The 23729-nt window shown below is 39.6% G+C and overlaps 1 pseudogene across 1 annotated transcript; it reads left to right on the forward strand.

The window, feature by feature from the left end:
• The first annotated feature begins 5189 nt into the window (after positions 1–5189).
• LOC147370076 (elongation factor 1-alpha 1 pseudogene) lies at positions 5190–16272 on the forward strand (annotated as a pseudogene). Its single transcript, XR_015168664.1, has 2 exons — positions 5190–5565; positions 14597–16272. The product of XR_015168664.1 is annotated as an elongation factor 1-alpha 1 pseudogene (transcript).
• The last annotated feature ends 7457 nt before the right edge of the window (positions 16273–23729 follow it).

Below are 23729 nucleotides of genomic sequence, written 5' to 3' on the forward strand. Positions count from 1 at the left end.
TACTGTGCTCAGTCATGTCTGACTCTTTGTAACCTAGGCTCCTCTGTCCATGGGATTTTGCAGGCAAGAATATTGGAGTGGGTAGCCATTTCCTTCTCCAGGGGATCTTCCCAACACAAGGATCAAGCCAAGTCTCTTGCATCTCCTGCATTGGCAGCAGGTTCTTTACCACTGTGCCACCTGGCTTCCCATACACCCACACTGATTCTTTAGCTAATATTCTACTAAACATTAAGATGTAGATGTAAGCAATCTTTTGGAATTACTGAAAATATTACATGGAATTAATATTTTATTCAATCATTTATTGAATTCATTTATTCAATAAATAAATAAAATGTATTTAATAAAATCATTTATTTTATTCAATCATATATATTCTTTTTCATTGGTATTTTTATTACTATAGGCAAAACTCTGAAGAGAGAGATTTCCTGGTCAAAATGTATGATTACTTTTAATTTTAATATACTTAAGTCACAATTATTCCTTGGGAGGCTTCACAATATCTAACTCTCATGTCAATGAGAGAATCTCTTTCCCTTAATTCTATAGCTACTTCTAATTTCTTTCTTTTGAAGAATCAACAAATTAAAAAATGTATCTCTTTTTCCCTTCAATTTACAGTAGCCTAGCTTCTAGAGACGGAGAAGGCAATGGCACCCCACTCCAGTACTCTTGCTTGGAAAATCCCATGGACGGAGGAGCCTGTTAGGCTGCAATCCATGGGGTTGCTAAGAGTCGGACATGACTGAGCGACTTCACTTTCTCTTTTCACTTTCATGCATTGGAGAAGGAAATGGCAACCCACTCCAGTGTTCTTGCCTGGAGAATCCCAGGAACGGGGGAGCCTGGTGGGCTGCCGTCTATGGGGTCGCACAGAGTCGGACACGACTGAAGTGACTTAGCATAGCATAGCTTCTAGAGAAGTTACACATTTTAAGTTTGAATAGCAAATACTTTCCCTTTATTTAGCTGACACTGCTAAAAGCCGATCATATTAATAACTAAAAGGGAGTGTTTGAATTAATTAGAATTCATATACTGCTACTCCTTTCAGTGAAAACAATAATATTAAAATGTTAAATTTTATATTTTCATTATTATATTTTAATCTTTGAACAAATCTTATTTTACAAATGAGATAAAATTACATATTCATCCTATCTTCAGGAAGGTAAAATTTAATTATTTTAGGTTTTATTATAGTAACCAAACTGTAATACTATCTATGCATATAAGGATTTTATTTCTCTCTCCTCTTTATATCAGTAGTCTATTAAGAACTGGAAAATATAAAATTCTGTTTAGTAATAAGCATCTTTGTATATGTGTTTTGCTTATATGAAAATTTTCTGAATGCTGTTTTTCCAAATTCTTTTCCTACATTCCCTTTCTCTCTTTCATATTTAAGTACTCTGAACATAACCAGGATATTAACACGATCTTAAATTTATGAACTATGTTATAATTAAAATATTTATAATTGACACTCATCTCAGATATTATGCTGAATAAACTTTAAAATTTTAAGAAAGCAATTTCTGGTATTTAGGACTATTATATTTTGGAAATTAATAAACATTTTGACAAGAGTTTGCCACTCTTTCAGGGTCAAAAACATAGGCAAATTGCATATAGTGAAAAACTGCATTAATGGAAAAGAAGTGGCAGGTTTTTAAGGTTACATTTTGTGGAAATTCTAATACTGTTTTAGAAAGCTTGAATAAATAAAGTGTCAGAAACACATGTCTTCTCAGAGTTATTGCCTTCTTATAATCTACCAGTATCAGTATTAGCATACTAATTTGCATGATTTTCAAGCTCCTGTCATGGGCTGCAAAATCACTGTGGACAGTGACTTCAGCCACAAAATTAAAAGACACTTGTTTCTTGGATGGAGATCTATGACAATCTAGACAGTGTATTCAAAAGCAGAGACATCACTTTGCTGACAAAGGTCCATGTAGTCAAAGCTAGGTTTTTCCAGCAGTCATCTATGAACATGGGAGTTGGACCACAAAGAAGACCGAGCACCAGAGAACTGATGCTTTTGAATTTTGGTGCTGGAGAAGACTCTTGAGAGCCCCTTGGACAGCAAGGAGATCAAACCAATCAAACCAGCATACCCTGAATATTCACTGGAAGGACTGATGCTGAAGCTGAAGCCCCAATACTTTGGGCACCTGATATGAAGCACTGACTCATTGGAAAAGACTCTGATGTTGGGAAAGGTTGACAGCTGGAGGAGAAGGCAGTGACAGAGGATGAAATGGTTGGATGGCATCACCGACTCAATGGACATGAGTTTGAGGAATCTCTGGGAGATAGTGAAGGACAGCAAAATCTGGTGTGCTGCAGTCCTTGTGGTCACAAAGAGTCAGACACAACTCAGAGATTGAACAACAAAAACAAGTACTCTTGCTGCTTGGCCATAGCCATCAAGTGAATACTTATCTAACTGAATTATGAAGAAACATGTCACTTCTTATATATACATGTGTGAAGAGGAGATGATCCAGATCGAAGCTCTTGATCCATTCTCACTGTCCTTCCTCCCTGCAAAGTGGCCTACCAGAGCTCGCCACGTGGCCTGTGGTGCCTAGGGTGGGAGTGGTTGGTTGGGAGACACTCAGTGGTCAGCATGGGACTTTTAGTATATTTATGAGAGATGGTGAGATTACTCGAGACTGCTTTTATACAGAAATTGGAGATTGGCACATCTATCTAGCCCAGCAAATGGAAAGGTTTTAATCATTTGGTGGCAGCAATACATCCCATTTTGTTAGACTTTCAGGGAAATCATTGTATCCAAAAGGGTCAAGGGTCAAGTCTGGGCAGCGTGGTGGTCTGGACTGAGAGATGCAGGTAAGTGTGTCTCTGTGCCCTAACTGATCAGAGTCTCTAGTTCGCTTTGGTGATCAGAGTAGTCCGCCCACTGGGTTACTGTGTGCTAAGTGGCTTCAGTGGTGTCCAACTCTTTGTGATCAATGGACTGTAGACTTCCAGGCTCCTCTGTTCATGGGATTTCCCAGGTAATAGTACTAGAGTAGGTTGTCATTTCCTTCTCTAGGGTATCTTCATGGACCAGGGGTTGAACTTGCATCTCCTGCATTAGTAGGCAGATTCTTTACTGCTGAGCCACCAGGAAAGCCCCAGTAAAAGTGTGGTTTGCATAAAATGTTGAAGAAAAACAAAGTAAGTGAATGACTCAGAATTTAACAGATCACACTGATTTTTTCCCCCTATTCATGAAAAGTAAAACACATACACAAAAGAACTTGTCTTCTATCTTTAGGATGCATAGCTGCAGCTAAACATATATAGTAGAATGAAGAGTATCAGGGATATGGCTGTGTATTGATATATTCAATATGCTACTACACTTACTAGTCAGATACACACATATATTGGATCTTTTGCTATGTTTATTTAAACCAAGCATTTGAAGAAATGGGTGAAAGACAGAAGACTTTCCAAGCACAGCGTCATTGTGAGGCTTCTCCTTCGATTATTTTCTGTATATTCATTTATCCTGTGATTAGACATATGAATACCTGCCTAGTTCAGTTCAGTTCAGGCGTGTCTGACTCTTTGCAACCCCCTGGACTGCAGCATGCCAGGCCTCCCTGTCCATCACCAACTCCTGGAGTTTACTCAAACTCATGTCCATCGAGTCGGTTGTGCCATCCAACCATCTCATCCTCTGTTGTCCCCTTCTCTTCCTGACTTCCATCTTTCCCAGCATCAGGGTCTTTTCCAATAAGTCAGTCCGTTTTTCGAATATGTACTACTTACTCGTTCATTAGGGCTTCTCTGGTGGCTCAGGTGGTAAACTGTGTCCTTACCATGTAGGAGACACGGGTTTGATCCCTGAGTCAGGAAGATCCCCAGGAGGAGGAAATGGCAACCCACTCCAGTATTCTTGCCTGGAAAATCCCATGAAAAGAGGAGCCTGGTGGGCTATAGTCCATAGGGTCACACACGCACACCGACACAGACGCACAAATGCATTAATTAAAATGCTGGATTTGTGCCCCTTGTATTGAATTAAAGATATTTGACAGTTTGTGGTCTTTTAGCTCGCCATTTTATTTTCTTGTTCATCCCCTCATCATGCTTCTTCAATTGTATTTAAAATCAAATAGAGGGAGTTGGATCAAGATGGCACGGTAAGAGGATGCGGATCTCACCTTCACCAACAAACACACCAAAAATCCATCTACACATGGAAAGACTGCCATGGAGCACTAACTGGAAACAGAAGAATTCTTACACAATTAAACATGCAATAAAAATCTCCCAACAACTCAGTAGTGTCAGGGAAAAAAAAAAAAAAAAAAAGGCCTATGGTAGGGACCTATGCCCCTGGGATGGATGTATAAGGTCCGTACAAATGGACCATCACCCTGGGGAGTGAGAAGGTCAAGCCAGTCTGGGCACGCCACGTATGCAGGAGTCCAGTATGCAGGAGATGGTCCTCCTGGCCTGGTGAGAGACGATGAGATAGAAAGAAGGCTGCAGAAGCCTAGAGTCTGCTCCCCAGGAGGCAAGCATGCCAACTTGCTGACAATCAGGGTGGAGAAAGCCTTGTGTTGTCAGTTGCCATCTTTCCAAATGTAGCTGTCTGGAGGGGTGAACACCCCAGCCCCGATCACTCCACAGCATAGGTGGGCCTGGGATCAGGGCAGAGACTCAGTCGAGCTGGCCAGAGACAGACCAGGGTGCCTGGTGGCCACTGCTAGATCACATACCAGGTGGTGAGTGTAGATACGGAGGACCTTGTCAGCCTAAGGACCAGGTGGCACCCCAAAAGGATGCAGCAAGGAGGTACTGAAACTCAGGCAGCCAGGCCCTGGGGGAGGACTCACGTAGACAGGAAGAGACAGCCCTGAGGGCCTGGGGTGCAGCTGGGGTGGACCACAAGGACCATGGTCAGGGTTCTCGGGAGTGCACGGTGGCTCCTCTCCCAGCAGAAGAGCCCACCCTCCCCAGACGGCAGTGTGGTGCTAGACTGGGGGCAGAAGGGTCCTGGGAAAAGTCTGCCACAGGGGTGGCCCCAATCTCTGGTGGCAGCCTGGCAACCTCAATCCTGAAGCCACAATACCCCTTCCCCCAGTCCTCACCGATTCCATGGATGAACACAACAGAGAGGATGGCATAACCTTGGACAGCCTGCAAGCAGAACCATGGTCTGCACACTGATGGGACCCAGGACCTCTGTGACTACATGGACCTCACTTGCTTTAGCAACTGCCTGTGTGCAGCAGGGTACACACTCGAAGGCTTGGACCATGATCAAACCTGACCCTCGTGGGGGAGCAGACCCCATGCCTGACGGGGTGGCAATAGCCATGGTGTGGAGTGGAAACCCCACCCCACATCAGCAGAAGCTATGGATACTACAATACCAACCACACCCGCTTCCAAGGGGAAAAGGGCCAGCTCACCTTGAGGAAGCACATGGCTGGGGTCCAAAACCAGCCCTTGCACCAAAAACATTGTACAAACACGGTCTACACAGAGATATTCCCTCAAAACAACATCCCTTCCAGACCAAAGTTGGTAAATCTTTCTCCTAAATTTATAGCAACATAGAAAGTTAAGAAAATGACAAAGCAGAGAAGTACGCCCAATTCAAAGAACCAGAGAAATCCCCTGAAAGAGCAAATCATGAAAAAGAGCTCACTAGTTTACTAGACCCTGAGTTCAAAAGCAGGTGGTAAAAATGGTAACTCAGTTAAGAAAGATTATCAAGAGAATTGCAGAACACTGTAATAAGGAACAAGAAACAATAAAGATGTACCAATCAAAATTAGTTCAATTGCCATGATAAAAACAAACCTAGAAGCAATTACTAGAGGGCCAAATGACAGAGAAGAATGAACAGGTGATCTGGAAGATAGAATAATGGAAATCACTGAATCAAGAAAGCAGGCAGAGAGACAATTAAAAAAATAGCAATTTGGGGATCTAAGAGATAAAATAAAATCTGAAAACTACACATGATAAGGGAAAGAGAGGAAAAAAAAAAAGTGTTCAAAAATGTTTTTGAAGAAATCATGGCTGAAAACTTCCCAAACCTAAATAAGAAAACAGATATCCAAGTACCAGAAGCACAGAGGATCCCAAACAAGTTGAATCCAAACAGACTCATACCAAGACAAATCATATAAAATCGCAAAAGTTAAAGAGAAGATTCTAAAGACAGTAAGAGAAAAACAAAATCAATTGTAGGGGAACCCCGGTAAAGCTATCAGCTGATGACAGAAACTGCAGGCCAGAAGGGAGTATCATGATATATTCAAGTCTTGAAAGGGGAAAATCTGCAACCTAGGATACTCTACCTAGCAAGATTATGCAATGGAGAAAAGACAGTCTTTTCAATAAGTGATGTTGGGAAAGCTGGACAGCTGCATGTAAATCAAAGCAGTTAGAACAATTCCTAACTTCATTTGTACTTCCAGAAACAAAATTAAACTCAAAATGGTTTAAAGGCCAAACTTAAGACATGACACAATGAAAATCCTAGCAGAATACACAGGCAAAATATCTTGGACATAAATCATGGCAATATTTTCTTAGATTAGTCTCCCCAGGCAAAAGAAATAAAAGCAAAAAGAAGTAAATGGCACCTAATCAAATTTATAAGTTTTCACACAGCAAAGGAAACCATTAACCAAACAGAAAGACACCGATGGAATGGGAGAAAGTATTTGCAAATGATGTGACCAACAGGAGTTAATACCTTATATATATAAACAGCTCATACAACTCGATATCAAATAAACAATCCAGTCAAAAATGGGCAGAAGACCTAAACAGATATTTTTCCAAAGGAGCCATAGATGGTCAACAGACACATGAAAAGATGCTTAATGTCACTACTTAATAGAGAAATGCAAATCAAAACCACTTCACATGGGTCAGTCCTGTTCAGTTCAGTCAGTCAGTCAATCGCGTCCAACTCTTTGCGACCCCATGGACTGCAGCACACCAAGCCTCCCTGTCCATCACCAACTCCGGGAGTTTACTCAAACTCATGTCCATTGAGTCGGTGATGCCATCCAGCCATCTCATCCTCTGTCGTCCCCTTCTCCTCCCACCTTCAATCTTTCCCAGCATCAGGATCTTTTCAAATGAGTCAGCTCTTCACATCAGGTGGCCACAGTATTGGAATTTCAGCTTTAGCATCAGTCCTTCCAATGAATATTCAGGACTAATTTCCTTCAGGATGGACTGGTTGAATCTCCTTGCTGTTCAAGGAACTCTCAAGAGTCTTCTCCAGCACCACAGTTCAAACGCATCAATTCTTCAAGCACTTAGCTTTCTTTATTGTCCAACTCTCACATGCATAATGACTACTGGAAAAACCATAGGTCAGAATGGCTATAATGGAAAGTTTACAAATAATAAATGCTCAGAGCATGTGTAGTAAAGAGGACTCTCCTACACTGTTAGTGGAAATGGAAATTGCTGCGGCCACTTTGGAAAATAGTATGGAGGTCTTTAAATATCTAAAAATAGAGTTACCGTATGATTCGACATCATTCCCATGCCTCGTTATTTATCTGGAAAAATGAAGACACTAATTTGATAATATACCTGCACCCCCAACATTCACAGCAACACTGTTTACAATAGCCAAACATGAAAACAACTCAAATGCCCATTAGCTGATTGGCTTAATAAAATGTGACATACATCATCTGCTAATGGGCATTTGAGTTTTTTCCATGTCTTGACTATTGTAAATAGTACTGCTATGAATGCTGGGGTGCATGTATCTTTTAGAATTAGGGTCTTTGTTTTTCCAGATGGATAACCAGGAGTGAATGCTGGATTGTATGGTAACTGTATTTTTAGATTTTTAAGGGACCTCCATACTGTTTTCCATAGTGACTGAACATATATTTAGATAAATGAATCACTTTGCTCTATACCTGAAGCACAACATTGCAATCAACTATAAATCAATAAAAACACCAAATAGACATTAAACCTTATTTATTTTTCTTTATTTTTCTTTGAGAGTATGAGATAAAGTTAATAAGCACATAATCACACACACTGACATAAAGAAAAAGGTTTAGATAAGCCGTATGAGTTCCAAAAGTTTTAGAGAACAGGACTTTGGAGGACATACAGAATTTATCTCTTTTTGTCTTGGCACAGCAATTTTCTTTCATGAATCTATCAAATGTGAGAAAAAATAAAGTTCTAACTTTTACAGTCAGCTCCCCAACCAATTTGTAATGCAATTTTGAGGGAGGTTTGTGTTCATTGCTTTTCAGGGTCTTACTAATTAAACTGTTTACCAGATACTGCTTTGAAGACTATATCAATTTAAAGTATAATATTTGTATTGAAAATCTTAACATTTCCACTTGGAAATAGGAAGACCAGAAAATCTGTTTGAAAATCCACAGGAATACTGATCAAGTCCTGAGATAACTTTGGAATGGACAAGTGGAAAGGAACCTCATTCTAAGGCTATCTACACCAATCTAAAGATACTTAGGAAAGATTTTGATGCTGATAGTTTTTCAACAAAGTAACTGTGACGATGTCTATAATAAACAAATTCATCTGGTAATTGGAGGCAAAATGAACCTCATTATGGAAATAAATCTGCATTATTTTTGGTGCGATTGGATTGGGAAAACTTTGTAACAGTATGTTGCTGTTCACAAGAGCAAAACAACTCAATTCATCCACTTGCAGAGGAAAATATTATCTGTCCAGAAGTGGCAAGAGGGTTTAACTGAGCTCGAAAATATTCCTGCCTGAATGTGAAGCTTGAAGCTTTAGTGTGAATGTGTGTGGTCCCACATGCACGGATGTCTGTGAACAAAGGAAAGAACCAGGGTCTAGCATTGCTGGGGTTTCAGCCAGTTCAGTTGAGGGATTCAGTCGTGTCTGACTCTTTGCGACCCCATGGACTGCAGCACACCAGGCTTCCCTGTCTATCACCAGCTCCCAGAGCTTGTTCAAATTCATGTCCATCCAGTTGGTGATGCCATGCAATCATGTTTCAGTAGGGTAGAAAAATTCTAAAATGTATTTGAGAATCAGTGAGGAACTGTCTGTTTCTCTGTATATTACTCATAAATACAACTGATTAAAGAATTTGATGCTTAACAAGAGTTATTCTTAGAATTGTAATTTTTGAATTAGAACATTAGAATCAAGGACAGGGCAAATATAGGACATACTTATAAGACTGACATGTCAACACATAGGTACATAGAAGGTAAATACTTCAGAGTCCCTATTCATAAACTCAAAATATGGCTCTAAGATTCTTAAAAGCCAAAGGCAAATGCATTTTATTGTGTGATTTTCTAGTCTTTCCTGACTTCCAGGTGGAAATGTTAAAGTTTTGTATATAAATATTATACATTAAACTGATATAGTCTTCAAAGCAGATTGGGTTTATAATACAGATTAATGTAATTAACTGGAGAATGAGAAACTGTCCCAAAGACATATAGAAACTGTCCCCCAAATTCTTCAGTCATCACCATCAATCTTGAAAATTCTCACAGTCCTACAGCAAAGATAGGTGATAACTTAAGAAGCATTATTTGTGTCAATGAAATCAAAACTGATCTGAAAGAATATGGACATTGTTTTAAAGCCTGAATGCGCTAGACCAACCAAAGTCAGTCAAGAGGAGCAAAACCCCATGGCTCCATTCAGAAAAGATAATATGGGTAAATCGAGTAGTCTTTATGTCTGGAATAGATAGTATAAGCCACTAGGATCTCACCACTCAGTACAGCATAGAGTATACTCAAAGCATCAGAGATACTCCTGATTGAGCCAGAAGACACTGCCATGTTGGCCCAGATCAAAAGGAAATGGGAAACCAAACCTACTGGTGCTGAGACACTCCCTCCTTTCAAAGCCCTTGACTCCTGCTTCCAGTCCACCTTGGCCTCAGATAGTCTACAAAGAGTAATGATCAGTGATGCACCTAGAGCTCCTTGTCTCTCAGGGGGATTCATAGGCCTTAATCACCTTATTCTGAGTACACCTTATTCTGGGAAAGGGTGGGGGGACTCAAACTGTATGGTTCTATTGATTACAGACACCAAGTCACCACTGAGCCTGCTCTTGTTGTGTCTGACTCTTTGCGATCCCCAGGACTCTAGCCCATCGGCCCCTTTGTCCATGGGATTTCCCAGGTAAGAATACTGGGGTGGGTTTCCATTTCCTCCTCCAGGGGATCTTCCTGACACAGGGATCAAACTGGTATCTTCTGCTTCTCCTGCATTGGCAGGAAGGTTCTTTACCACTGAGCCACCTGGTTGGGGGAACTAAAATTTAACTGGTGAATTTGAGATCAGAGTCACAGCAGGGGAGAGAAACTGAAGCCATTTTGTGCGTGAAAGTGAAAGTTGCTCAGTTGTGTCCAAGTCTTTGTGATCCCATGGACTGTATAGTCCATGGAATTCTACAGGCCAAAATACTGGAGTGGGTAGCCTTTCCCTTCTTCAGGGGATCTTCCCAATCCAGAGACTGAACCCAGGTCTCCCACATTGCAAGTGGATTCTTTACCAGCTGATCCACAAGGGAAGCCCAAGAATACTGGAGTGGGTAGCCTATCCCTTCTCCAGAGGGTCTTCCCAACCCAGGGATTGAACCAGGGTCTCCCCCATTGCAGGCAGATTCGTTACCAACTGAGCTATCCAGGAAGCCCATCTCATGCGTAAAGTGAAGTCGCTCAGTCCTATCTGACTCTTTGTGACCCCATGGACTGTAGCCCACCTCTCTCCTCCCTCTCCTCCATCCATGGGATTTTCCAGGCAAGAGTACTGGAGTGGGTTGCCATTTCCTTCTCCAGGGGATCTTCCTGACCCAGGGATCGAACCTGGGTCTCCAGCATTGTAGACAGACATTTTACCATCTGAGCCACCAGGGAAGTCATATGTGGGGACCTTTAGAAAGAGTCATGCACTATTGTGACTTCTGCTGAATTTTGAATTGTGATCAATGTTTTACATGCTTATAAAAAGAATGTTCATAAAGGTCAGAGGGGATCCTCCTGATTGGAAATAATTTAATGTGAAGAAGTTAGTAGGATATGTAAATCACTTCCAAACCACCTTCCTGTCCCTTCTCTGATGGCCCAACAAAGTAATATAGAATGCCAGGGAGAGGAGGGGAACACAGCCTTGATTAGTACTCAACATCAGCAGGAATAACCAGAGATGAACTATTTCAACACAACCGTCATGATGCCAGTGAAAAATGCTCATGGGATCTGAAGACTTACACTAGGTTACTGTCAAGTGAATTTAGTCCTTTCACGAGAGAGAGAGAGAGAGAGAGAGAGAGAGACAAAGGGAGGTCTTAAGAGAGAAAGGCAGAAGTCGGCAACAAACAGCAGATCAGCAGGGCAGGGATGAGTAAAATAATATCAGATATCAGTAAAATACAGGTTCTAGAATCAGCAAAGGTGGGTTTGAATCCCAGATTTCTATACACAGATTTACATCGGTTTATGCAAGCTAGTTAATTTTCAAGACATCTGTTTTCTCATTCAATCTGTTGAGAGGCTAATCCTTAGTATACAAGATTGCTGTAAAGATTAAATGTGCAGCAACGTAACTAGGTTGAAGAAAGCATGTTTGGTTCCTGTAAGGGACATATACAATTGAATGACTGAAACAAGGAACGTTGACCATTTTCATCCTGTCAGCCTCAGGATAACTTGGTTATCCCACCTCATCTCTTGAAAGCATCAGACTTAGAGTGGGTATTAAAGAAGACATTTCTCTTACTAATATTAATATATTTAATAATAGAAATATTGGAGTGATGTCAACTATTAAGACTGAAGAGAAAAATAAAACCTAGAATATGATGATTTCTGTGTGATAAAATAAAAGTTGAAAGAAAATTAACTTTTAAATTTATATTAAAAGTAAGAGGATAACAGGAAAGAAATGGCTGTTGCTTAAGTATGTTATAATGCTATTAAATGATATGAATTGGAATAATGCAGTTCAATTCACATTGTGCTAGTTATTTATAAGAATGGTTATGTTATATTTTAATTTATGTAATTATATTAGAAAGAGAAGATTGATATTCAAGGTAGTTGAAATTTTAAAAGAGGATACTGCACTTCTCCATGTGTCCATGTTTTATATATACTGTGTAAAACATCATAATAAAACTATTTAAATCATGGGTTTCTTTTGCAATTTAAATGGGATAAGGTTCTTATAGTCATGTCAGTAACAAAATAAAAGAGACTCTAAAGTTTCCAAGAATCCCAGAAACCACAAGTGATTTATCTCCAAATACTAAGATAAATATAATATCTACTTCATGAGATTCTGGTGACAATGAATGATATAATACATGTCAAGTATTGGCGATAGCACTGACATGGTAAGAACTTACTTGGTGTTGTTTACTGATATGTTTGGTATGGCTTATAAATCCTTATCTATAATTTCTGAGACGTAATGAAGAATAGATGAGGTATTTCATGTCAGAATGTGAGTTAACATGACAATTTAAATTTTTTTTTTTTTTTTTTACTGTATGATGATTGCTTTACAGAATTTTGTTGTTTTCTGTCAAACCTCAACATGAACCAGCCATAGGGATACATATATCCCCTCCCTCTTGAGCCTCCCTCCCATCTCCTCCCCATCCCACCCCTCTAGGTTGATACAGAGCCCCTGTTTGAGTCCTCTGAGTCATACAGCAAATTCCCGTTGGCTATCTATTTTACATGCGGTAAGGTAAGTTTCCATGTTACTCTCTCCATACATCTCACCCTCTTCTCCCCTCTCTCCCATGTCCATAAGTCTGGTCTCTATCTCTGTTTCTCTATTGCTGCTTTGCAAAGAAATTCATCAATACCATCTTTCTAGATTCCATATATATACATTAGCATACAATATTTCTCTATTTCTGACTTACTTTATCCTGTATAACAGGTTCTAGGTTTGTCCACCTCTTTAGACTTGCTCTTTTTTATGGATGAGTAATATTCCATTGTGTATATGTACCACTGCTCCTTTATCCATTCATCCATTTGCTGTATGGCTCTGGAAGCTCGAACAGGGCCTCTGTATCATCTAACATGACAATTTTTCACAGAAGAAGATAAATTTATTAAATATACACTAATTAATCTGAGGCTGATATTCACAAAAAAAATGGATATGTTTATAGAATGTAATCTATACGATAAAAGTTATATAACTACAAATTTGGACATCTTTAGGTTTTAATTAGCCTATAAAAGGCATGACACACTTGTCATTTTGAGTATAGGGTAGTGGTCCAAATGATGCCTCTGAAGTCAGACTATGCAAATTCAACCCCTAGCTCCACTGATATCAAAAAGCATTACCTCTAGTAAACAATAAATCTACTGGTCCCTCAGTATCATCTATGATATGAAAGCAATACAGGTACCTACTAAACTTTCCAGTGAGATTTAAAACAGTGCTGGCATAGAAGTACCCAGTAAATGTAAGCTTTTTTTGGTTATTTTTCAGAACTATTATAAAATATTTTGAGAAACTTCCTCTAGATTTTTGTAGATAGGACCAGAAGTGACACTAACTTTTTAAATTTTCAGTCAGTTCAGTTCAGTTCAGTTGCTCGGTCGTGTCCGACTCTTTGCAACCCCATGAACTGCAGCATGCTAGGCCTCCCTGCCCATCACCAACTCTTGGAGTTCACTCAAACTCACGTCGATCGAGTCAGTGAAGCCGTCCAGCCATCTCATCCTCTGTCGTCCCCTTCTCCTCCTGCCCCCAATGCCTCCCAGCATCAGAGTCTTTTCCAACGAGTCAACACTTCGCATGAGGTGGTCAAAGTACTGGAGTTTCAGCTTTAGCATCATTCCTTCCAAAGAAGGACTGATCTCCTTTAGAATGGACTGGTTGGATCTCCTTGCAGCCCAAGGGACTCTCAAGAGTCTTCTCCAACATCACAGTTCAAAAGCATCAATTCTTCAGTGCTCAGCTTTCTTCACAGCCCAACTCTCACATCCATAGATGACCACTGGAAAAACCATAGCCTTGACTAGACGGACCTTTGTTGGCAAGTAATGCCTCTGCTTTTGAATATGCTACCTAGGTTGGTCATAACCTTCCTTCCAAGGAGTAAGCGTCTTTTCATTTCATGGCTGCAATCACCATCTGCAGTGACTTTGGAGCCCTGCAAAAATAAAGTCTGACACTAATTCCACTGTTTGCCCATCTATTTCCCATGAAGTGATGGGACCTGATGCCATGATCTTCGTTTTCTGAATGTTGAGCTTTAAGCCAACTTTTTCACTCTCCACTTTCACTTTCATCAAGAGTCTTTTTAGTTTCTCTTCACTTTTTTAAATTTTAGTACTCATAATCCCAGCCTTTGGCTTCTAGTTAATTGTAAATTACTCAGATATATGCAGATGACATCACCCTTAGGGCAGAAAGTGTAGAGGAACTAAAGAGCTTCTTGATAAAGGTGAAAGAGGAGAGTGAAAAAGCTGACTTAAAACTCAATCTTTGCTTTATCACAACGGGTTTGCTGCCAGGACACAGGTGTTGTAAAAACCACCCTTAAACCTAAGCAAAATCGGGAAAGGAAAAAACCCACATACCCACATTGGGCACGTAGCTTCAGGGAGGTCTACCACGACTGGCCATCCAGCCTACAAATGTGGCAGGATTGACAAGAGAACAGTGGGAAAGTTCAAGAAGGAGGCTGCTGAGGCGGGAGGGCTCCCTCAAGTACGCCTAGGTCTTGGACAAACTGAAAGCTGAACGTGCATGGTATCACCATTGCTATCTCCCTGTGGAAATCTGGGACCAGCAAGTTCTGTGTTACCATCATTGATGCCCCCGGACACAGAGACTTCATCAAAAACGTGATTACAGGCACCTGCCAGGCTGACTGTGCTGTCCTGACTGTTGCTGCTGGTGCTGGTGAATTTGAGGCTGGCATCTCCAAGAGCGGGCATGAGCATGCCCTTCTGACCTGCACTCTGGGTGTGAAACAACTAATTTTTGGAGTTAAAATGGGTTCCATGGAGCCACCCTACAGCCAGAAGAGATACGAGGAAATTGTTAAGGAAGTCTGCGCCTACATTAAGAAAATTGTCTATAGTCCTGACACCGTAGCTTTTGTGCCAGTTCCTGGCTGGAATGGTGACAACATGCCAGAGCCAAGTGCTAACAGCAATCATGGTTCAAGGGATGGAAAGTCACCTGTAAGGACGGCAATGCCCATGGAACCACCCTGCTTGAAGCTCTGGAGTGCATCCTGCCACCAACTCACCCAACAGACAGACACTTGCGTTTGCCCCTCCAAGATGTCTATGCAATTGGTGGTATTTGTACTGTCCCTGTGGGTTGTGTGGAGACTGATGTTCTCAAACCTGGCATGGGGGTCACCTTTGCTCCAGTCAGTGTAATGACTGAAGTGAAGTCTGCAGAAATGCACCATGAAGCACTGAGTGAAGCCCTTCCTGGGGACAATGTGGGCTTCCATGCCAAGAACGTGTCTGTCAAAGATGTTCGTCATGGCAACATGGCTGGTGACAGCAAAAATGACCCACCGATGGAAGCCTCTGGCTTCACAGCCCAGCTGATTATTTTGAACCATCCAGGCCAGATCAGTGCAGGATATGCACCTGTGCTGGACTGTCACAGAGCTCACATTGCTTGCAAGTTTGCTGAGCTGAAGGGGAAGATTGATTGTTGTTCTGGAAAAAGCTGGAAGATGGCCCTAAATCCTCGAAATCGGGCGATGCTGCCGTCGTTGATATGGTTCCCGGCAAGCCCATGTGTGTCGAGAGCTTCTCTGACTCTCCTCCCCTGGGCCGTTTTGCTGTGCGTGACATGAGACAGACGGTCGCTGTGGGTATCATCAAAGCAGTGAGCAAGAAGGCAGCTGGAGCTGGCGAGGTCACCAAGTCTGCCCAGAAAGCTCAGAAGGAAGGTTGAATGAATATTATCCCCAATACCTGCCACCCCAAGTCTTAATCAGTGGTGGAAGTATGGTCTCAGAACTGTTTGTCTCAATGGGCCATTTAAGTTTAATAGCCAAAGACTGGTTAATAACAATGCATTGTAAAACCTTCAGAAGGAAAGGAGAATATTTTTGTGGACCATATGTTTTGTGTGTGGCAGTTTAAGTTATTAGTTTTTAAAATCAGTATTTTTTAATGAAAACAACTTGACCAAAAATCTGTCACAGAATTTGAGACCCATTAAAAACAGTTTAATGAGAAAAAAAAGAAAAAAAGCAACTCAACCTTCAGAAAACTAAGATCATGGCATCCAGTTCAATCACTTCATGGCAAATAGATGGGGGAAAAGTGGAAACAGTGACAGACTTTTATTTTGAGGGGCTCCAAAATCACTGCAGATGGTGACTGCAGCCATGAAATTAAAAGATGTTTACTCCTTGGAAGAAGATCTATGACAAACTTAGACCACATATTAAAAAGCAGAGACATTATTACTTTGCTGCTGCTGCTGCTAAGTCACTTCAGTCATGTTCGACTCTGTGGGACCCCATAGATGGCAGCCCACCAGGCTCCCCTGACCCTGGGATTCTCCAGGCAAGAACACTGGAGTGGGTTGCCATTTCCTTCTCCAATGCATGAAAGTGAAAAGTGAAAGTGAAATCTCTCAGTCGTGTCCGACTCTTAGCGACCCCATGGACTGCAGCCTACCAGGCTCCTCCATCCATGGGATTTTCCAGGCAAGAGTACTGAAGTGGGTTGCCATTGCCTTCTCTGTTACTTTGTTGACAAAGGTCCATATCATCAGAGTTACGATTTTTTGAGTAGTCATGTATGGATGTGAGAGTTGGACCATAAAGAAGGCTGAGTGCTTTTGAACTGTGGTGTTGGAGAAGACTCTTGAGAGTCTCTTGGACTGCAAGGAGATCCAACCAGTCAATCCTAAAGGGAATCAATCCTGAATATTAATTGGAAGGACTGATCTTGAAGCTAAAGCTCTAACACTTTGGTCATCTGATGAGAAGAACCTACTCACTGGAAAAAAAAATCCTGATTCTTGGAGATTGAAGGTGGGAAGAGAAGGGAATGACAGAGGATGAGTTGGTTGGATGACATCACCAACTCGATGGACATGAGTCTGAGCAAACTCCAGGAGAGAGTGAAGTACAGGGAAGCCTGAGTTGGGAAGATTCCTGGAGGAGGGCATGGCAACCCACTCCATTATTATTGCCTGGAGACTCTCTGTGAATAGAAGAGCCTGGTGGGCTACAGTCCTTGGGGTCATAGAGAGAATGACTAAGCAGAGAGCAGCCTGACGTTCTGCAGTCTATGGGTCGCATAGAGTTGGGCATGACTGAGTGACCACCACCACCACCACTCTGAGATAGAGCTCTTATTTTCCTGCTCACTTTTCCCCATCCATTTTTAGACCTTTTTAAATAAATGTATACATACATATATTTTTTAATATATATTTTTGTATGTGTTAGTTGCTCAGTTGTATCCAACTCTTTGCAACACAATGGATGTGGACAGTAGCCCACCAGATTCCTCTGTCCATGGGATTCTCCAGGCAAAAATAAAGGAATGAGTAGCCATCCCTTTCTCCAGGGAATCTTCCTGACCCAGGGATCAAATCCTCTTCTGCATTGGCAGATGGATTCTCTATCACTGAGCCACCAAAGAAACCTTTAAATGTGTGTGTGTATTTTTTTATAATATATATATATTTTGAACAGATTTCAAAAATCTAGTTTTAAACAGAGTTGATTGGGTGGTCAGAAAAAAAAAAAAAGAACACATTTGCATTTTAAGACGTTTCATCTCATTCATTAGCCACATAACTATATAATTAGATCAAAACTGCAATTATTGTAGAGTCACAGAACTACAGGGTCTTAAATACTACTTGGAAATCTGTATTAATGAATTTCAGAAACAATTCTGTTATGATTTAAATTTTACAGTGTTTCACCCTAGCATATCATTGGAAGAATTTGTCTTTGAAGAAAGGGGCTATATCCCAGCTTCAGCTTGCTGAGGCTATTATTGAGTTGCTCCCAAGGATAAATTCTAAGATGTAAAATAAAGATGTAACTTGTCATCCAACTTGGATAACTTGGAGACTGGGGACACTACACTGAGATAATGAAAGTAAACTGGGGTGATCTGGAGGTAAGTGGAAGGATGCTAAATCTTCTATTGTGCATTGAACACTAGCAACAACTAGTAGCCTATGATGTAATTATTTAAAAAGTTTTCTCCTTTAGTTTTATGCATAAAACTATTACAGCCTCCCAAATAAATATTTGTATATTTTCCCCACCATTATATTTACCTATTGGTAGCCTGCTGAGTGTCTAAATCAAGAACTTTCTCTCAGAAACAAATCAAAATTGCTATGTGTAAAGTTTTAATTTTCCAGTTCCAAAGCTTAGAAGAACCAATAAGCATACGATCAATTTTAATTTAAATTGAAACCCACAGCTGTATTTACTGTAGATGGTCTTTCAGGGAACTGAATCTAATATAATTTCTTCACTTATCTAATCATATTGAAGGGATGTTTTGGCCAACTTGTTACAAGGAGAATGTGTAATGAAATAGGAAGAGATGATGTTATGTTTTATGATGTTTCATATTGTTCTGTTACTCTTCGATTTGGAGAAGTAGTGAGTCATTTGGATTAAACATGTCAGAGTATATAATGACTGCTGATAATAATACAAGTAAAACCTGACATTGTGGCTCTGAATGAAATTTCAGGCAATGCTGTTACAGATGCCCACACGTGTAGTACCCTGTCAAGCTCTTGGACATAATTAGACACATAACTCACTTAAATTACAATATGAAGCTTTCCTCCTCCCCTCAGAGTATGTGTGATTCTGCTGTTTTATACCAAGGGCTTAATAGACTGTTTCAATATGAAATCTGGAAAAAAAAGATCTATCCTTTTTTTTTTGTGTGTGTGTGTGTAATAAAGTTTTATTGAAGTATAAAGGAGATAGAGAAGCTTCTGACATAGGCATCAGAAGGGGGCAGAAAGAGTACCCGCCTGCTAGTCTTCAGCTGGATGTTATATAGTCACTAGCAGTCTGTTAATGAAAGAAAGGAATGTCTTAAAATTCAGAATGGCACCAGGCCCCTCACCCATAAGATGCATTTTGGGATAGTCTTGGCGCCAAATGGTTTATCCTGGGCCATAAAATGATTTACTTATTTGATTTAGGTTTGTCCTACAGACTTTCAGGAATAAAGCACTATATCAGGGGGCTAAAGAGGGGATTGACTGCAAAACTTAAAAAGCTTTAAAACTTTGCTAATGGAATGAAAGAGCAACCTATCATTTAGAGAGAAAAAAAAAAAAGCTGATAAAAATGATAGATAAATGGTAGGTAGTCAATAGGTAAATTAACTGATTAATAGACAGGGACAGACCTAAAGAATGTTGGTTCTCAGTGCTTACCATAACTGCCACTAGACATGTAGTATTAAAAACGCATAGCTCTAATGAGTTACCATAAAAAACAATGGAAAAACTTAGGAAGATCTGGGCTATTTCCAGAATAACAGTGGCAATTCACAATCGTACGGGGAAGAGTCATCTTTAAGAGTCAGAGGTTAAGAAGGTCATTCTTTTAGGATGGAAAGAATTTGTCACCGAGGAAGTTGAGTTTATCATAAGGATTTAATTGATCCTAGATGGAGAGAGGATTACCAATTTAGGTTATATTTTATAAATATTAATGATTGTACCTGGCAGATCCAGATCCATAAAAATGAATCAATGTCTTTTTCACATAATATGATTTCTTTTAATTTTAATATTACTGCTAAATAAAAAGAAATGGTTTGAAAAAATGCATAGCTAAATGAGCTAAACATAAATTCACAGAATCATAACTCTATATGTTTTTTCCTCCTCCTCCCTGTTCTTCTTTCCTCCCTCCACAAAGCACTTAACCTGTAAATTTGACTGTTTTCTCACTAGGACTAGACATTGATACATATGAAATGGTTTTCTAAAACCAAAACTATATTCATGGAATAATACAAACGTACAAGAGCAAAATTCTATGAAAACATACTTGACTTACTTGGAAAATAAACTTTAATTTTAAAAATAGGGATATTGAATTTAATTTACAATAGGCAGGACTCTCTAGCTAAATATTGACTCAGATAATAAATGGATTTATCTTACATTAAAAAAAATAATAACGTGGGCCACTGAATGCAAGGTCGATTCAGGAGTATATGTAGAGCCATCCCAGGGGTTTCTATTACATCTCTGAAATTCATGCAGACTTTTTCTGGTGTTGCCTTCTAACTCTGCCATCGTTTTCAACTCTTTTGTCAGAGTTCTTTCTTATTAAAGACCTGAGAAACCCAGGAGAGGAGAGTTAAGTTCCAGAGTCTGGAGGCCAGACTCAGATATGACACTAAATTACAGGGGGCTTTGGGGAGACAAAGATAGTCGGGGTAGGCTGGGATGGTTGAGGGATTTTTGTATGTTTTGAATAATTTTCTTCTAAGTGTATTGTATTGTGGGTAAATTTATCTTTTTTTTGATACATTTATCTGAATGTTTTACTTTCCGATACAGCTTTAGTTTAAGAAAAGCATTTAGGGAAATTCCTTTCACTGTATTCCATCCTCCAGGTCCTACTAGGAAGCTGGGTTTCTAGGTGGGGTAGAGTTGAGAAGTGAAAGTTGGGGAATTTTTTTTTTCCCAGAAAGGATGTGAGGTGAGAGAAAATGTTTTAAATCATCTTCTGTTATATTACTTTTGTAGATACCCTGGAAAAATCAATTTGTATCGCAGACAAAGGCTTCTTTCTTTTTCCACCTCTATGCTCTATGGTGGGGAATACGTAAGACTTGGAAGGTGCACTAGATGAGCTTCTGAATAAATGTTACAATATGGATGAAGTGCCAAATAATTGAACAAAAAATTCCAGAAGTGTATATGTTAAAGTGTATCATTAACTTAAATTTCAGGAAATGTCATCTAATATGTAGTGTCAGAAAGCAGATCTGTAGTTTTCTGAGACAGAAAGACAATTAGGGAAGAGGAAAGGGAAGGATTTCAAGGGGGCACAATAAACTTTGGGTGATGATGCGTATGTTAATTACAGTGATTATTTTGTCAATTTTGAGGACATATGTATGTATCAAAACTAATCAAATTATACACTTTAAATGTTTGTTTATTGTATGCTAGTTTTATCTGGTAAACTATTATATTAAAATAATAGATATAATAAGGAATTGAAAACAATTAGAATGATACTAGAAACAGTTATAACAAAAACTTTGCATGCCCATTTTTGAGATGTATGAAAGAACCCAAACAAAATTAATGTTCTATTAGGCAAACATGGTTTTCAGACTTATGCCATTTTCACAGTACTAATGTTATGGATACAGTTTTATAACTGCTTTTCCATTTTCTATATTTCATGTTAACATTCTAATGGAACACTGAAGCCAGTTTACATTTCTTAGATTAAATGATTAACTGTGGACCTCTTTTAATCTAAGATTTTTTGTTTAGTTCTTTAACTCTTTAGCCTGCAAAATATACTTATATAGAACAGAGTTTTATTGTTTTAGCTTATAGTTTTTTTCTGTTTGACATTTCCTAACCATATCTGAAACCATAACTGTATTATCAATTTTTAGTAAGTAACTTGAAAAATAAAACTGATTTTGACTAGAAGATCCAACTTTCCTCAGTGAGATTTCCCAGGCAAGAATACAGGAGTGGGTTGAGATTACTTTCTCCAGGCGATCTTGCCAACCCAGGGATCAATCCTAGGTCTCCTGTATTGGCAGGCAGATTCTTAACCATGGAACCCCCAGCAAGCCCCTGCTATTTTAAACTGGGCTATTATTTAAAGTTCCCTTCCACTCTTGTATATTTGCTTTCTTATATATGATTTTTGAAGTAATGCTTTGGAACATTGTAGATAAATCCTCCTTTATCTCAACCTATTACATCAGAATCCATTTTGAAGTCAACACACACAGATCTTCACAATTACTGGATCTGTGTGTGGGCTCAGTCTCTTCAGTTGTTTCTGACTCTTTGCAACTCCCTGGACTGTAGCCCACCAGGCTCCTCTGTCCATGGGATTCTCCAGGCAAGAATACTGGAGTGGGTTGCCATTTCCTCCTCCAGGGGATCTTCCCAACCCAGGGATAGGACCGTGTTTTCTGTGCCTCCTGCATTGTGGGTTCTTTACCATTAGCGCCACCATGGCCAGAGTCAATTAGTTTCTCGTTCAAAATTTGAACTTAATCATGTTTTGAGTTTGACATTTTTACAGATTAAATTTGAATGCAAATCTCTAGGCAATGATTCCAAGACCTCAGACTAAAAGAATTCATCTCAGTGGGAAGATATCTAAGCAACACAATGTTTGTCTCATTTGAAATCTGCAAAAATAAAGTCAACCAAACAACAATAAAAAAAAAAATCCTCAAACGTCTACCCCTTCAAGTTTCGACAGTCCCTTTTCAACAAAGCATGGTAAAAATGCAGAACACGGAGGTAAAACAATTGAAACTCATATCAGAATAGATCAGCATGTTGCAGAGACTGAGAAAATGCTACAAGCTCCCAGCTGGGAAAACTTGTAATTGCAACCAGCCAGAACATTGATATAGAGATAGCAAAATTACTAACAAGGGAAAAAGAAAATTTAGGAGACAAATAGAGGAAGCGTTTTCCTATGTATGACAAGAACCCTAGTAAATATGACAAAGTGCTCGTCAAAAGCAGAATGTTGAACTGGCGTGAAGAAAATATAAAATTGATTACTACAATGACAAGCCACATAAAATGCCATAATAACAGCACAGGAACTCATTTCAAATAAAAGTGAAATAAAAACACTCTTCCAAATTAAGGGGGGAAAATGTGAACAAAACTAAACTTCTTCCTTAGGGCAATTCTGTAACCATTGTCAAAAGCAATCAAGACTAATGGTAACATTATCATAATACAAGAATACATGTGGCTCTAGGGATTTCTTCAATATATACATCTACAGCCCCAGCTCCTGAAACATCAGGAAAACAGCAATCTAGGAGCTAATATCCCGTTACAGTAGAAGACAAACAAAGCTATGTGATAAATTCATTTCTAAACCAAAAAGTTTCTCTTCCTTGACTCAGCCATACCAAAATACAGGGAGGCAGAAATATACTTCAGTTAACGTATTCAGGATGGCAACATTATGTATATAGATGTCGACTCAAAAACTTATCAAAAAAAAAAAAACAAAACTTATCATTGCAGTTATTTATCAATGAATTTTTGTTCTAAAGTCAGAGAATTAAGAGTTAGGAAAGCTCTAGATCTCATGACAATGGTTATCCCAAAAAAGTTGTTCAGCTAAAAAAAAATAAAAAATTGCCTAGGTCTATAAGTGATTGTGAAATATATTATCTGCTGAGTATGAAGACTCTTGCTGTCTTTAGAATTGCCTACTGCTTAATCTAACCAGTCATATTCTATTGGACAAGATATCTTTTGTTAAAGGGTAGCATTGGTACTGATTATTAGCAATGGATGTATACAGCATTTTCCACTCATTGGAAAAGACTCTGATGCTGGGAGGGATTGGGGGCAGGAGGAAAAGGGGACGACAGAGGATGAGATGGCTGGATGGCATCACCGACTCGATGGACGTGAGTTTGAGTGAACTCCGGGAGGTGGTGATGG

This window comes from Bos grunniens, chromosome 7 (assembly GCF_055505025.1).
Source record: "Bos grunniens cultivar Pamir isolate PY7600 chromosome 7, Bosgru_T2T1.0, whole genome shotgun sequence".
In the NCBI taxonomy this organism is placed as follows: domain Eukaryota; kingdom Metazoa; phylum Chordata; class Mammalia; order Artiodactyla; family Bovidae; genus Bos; species Bos grunniens.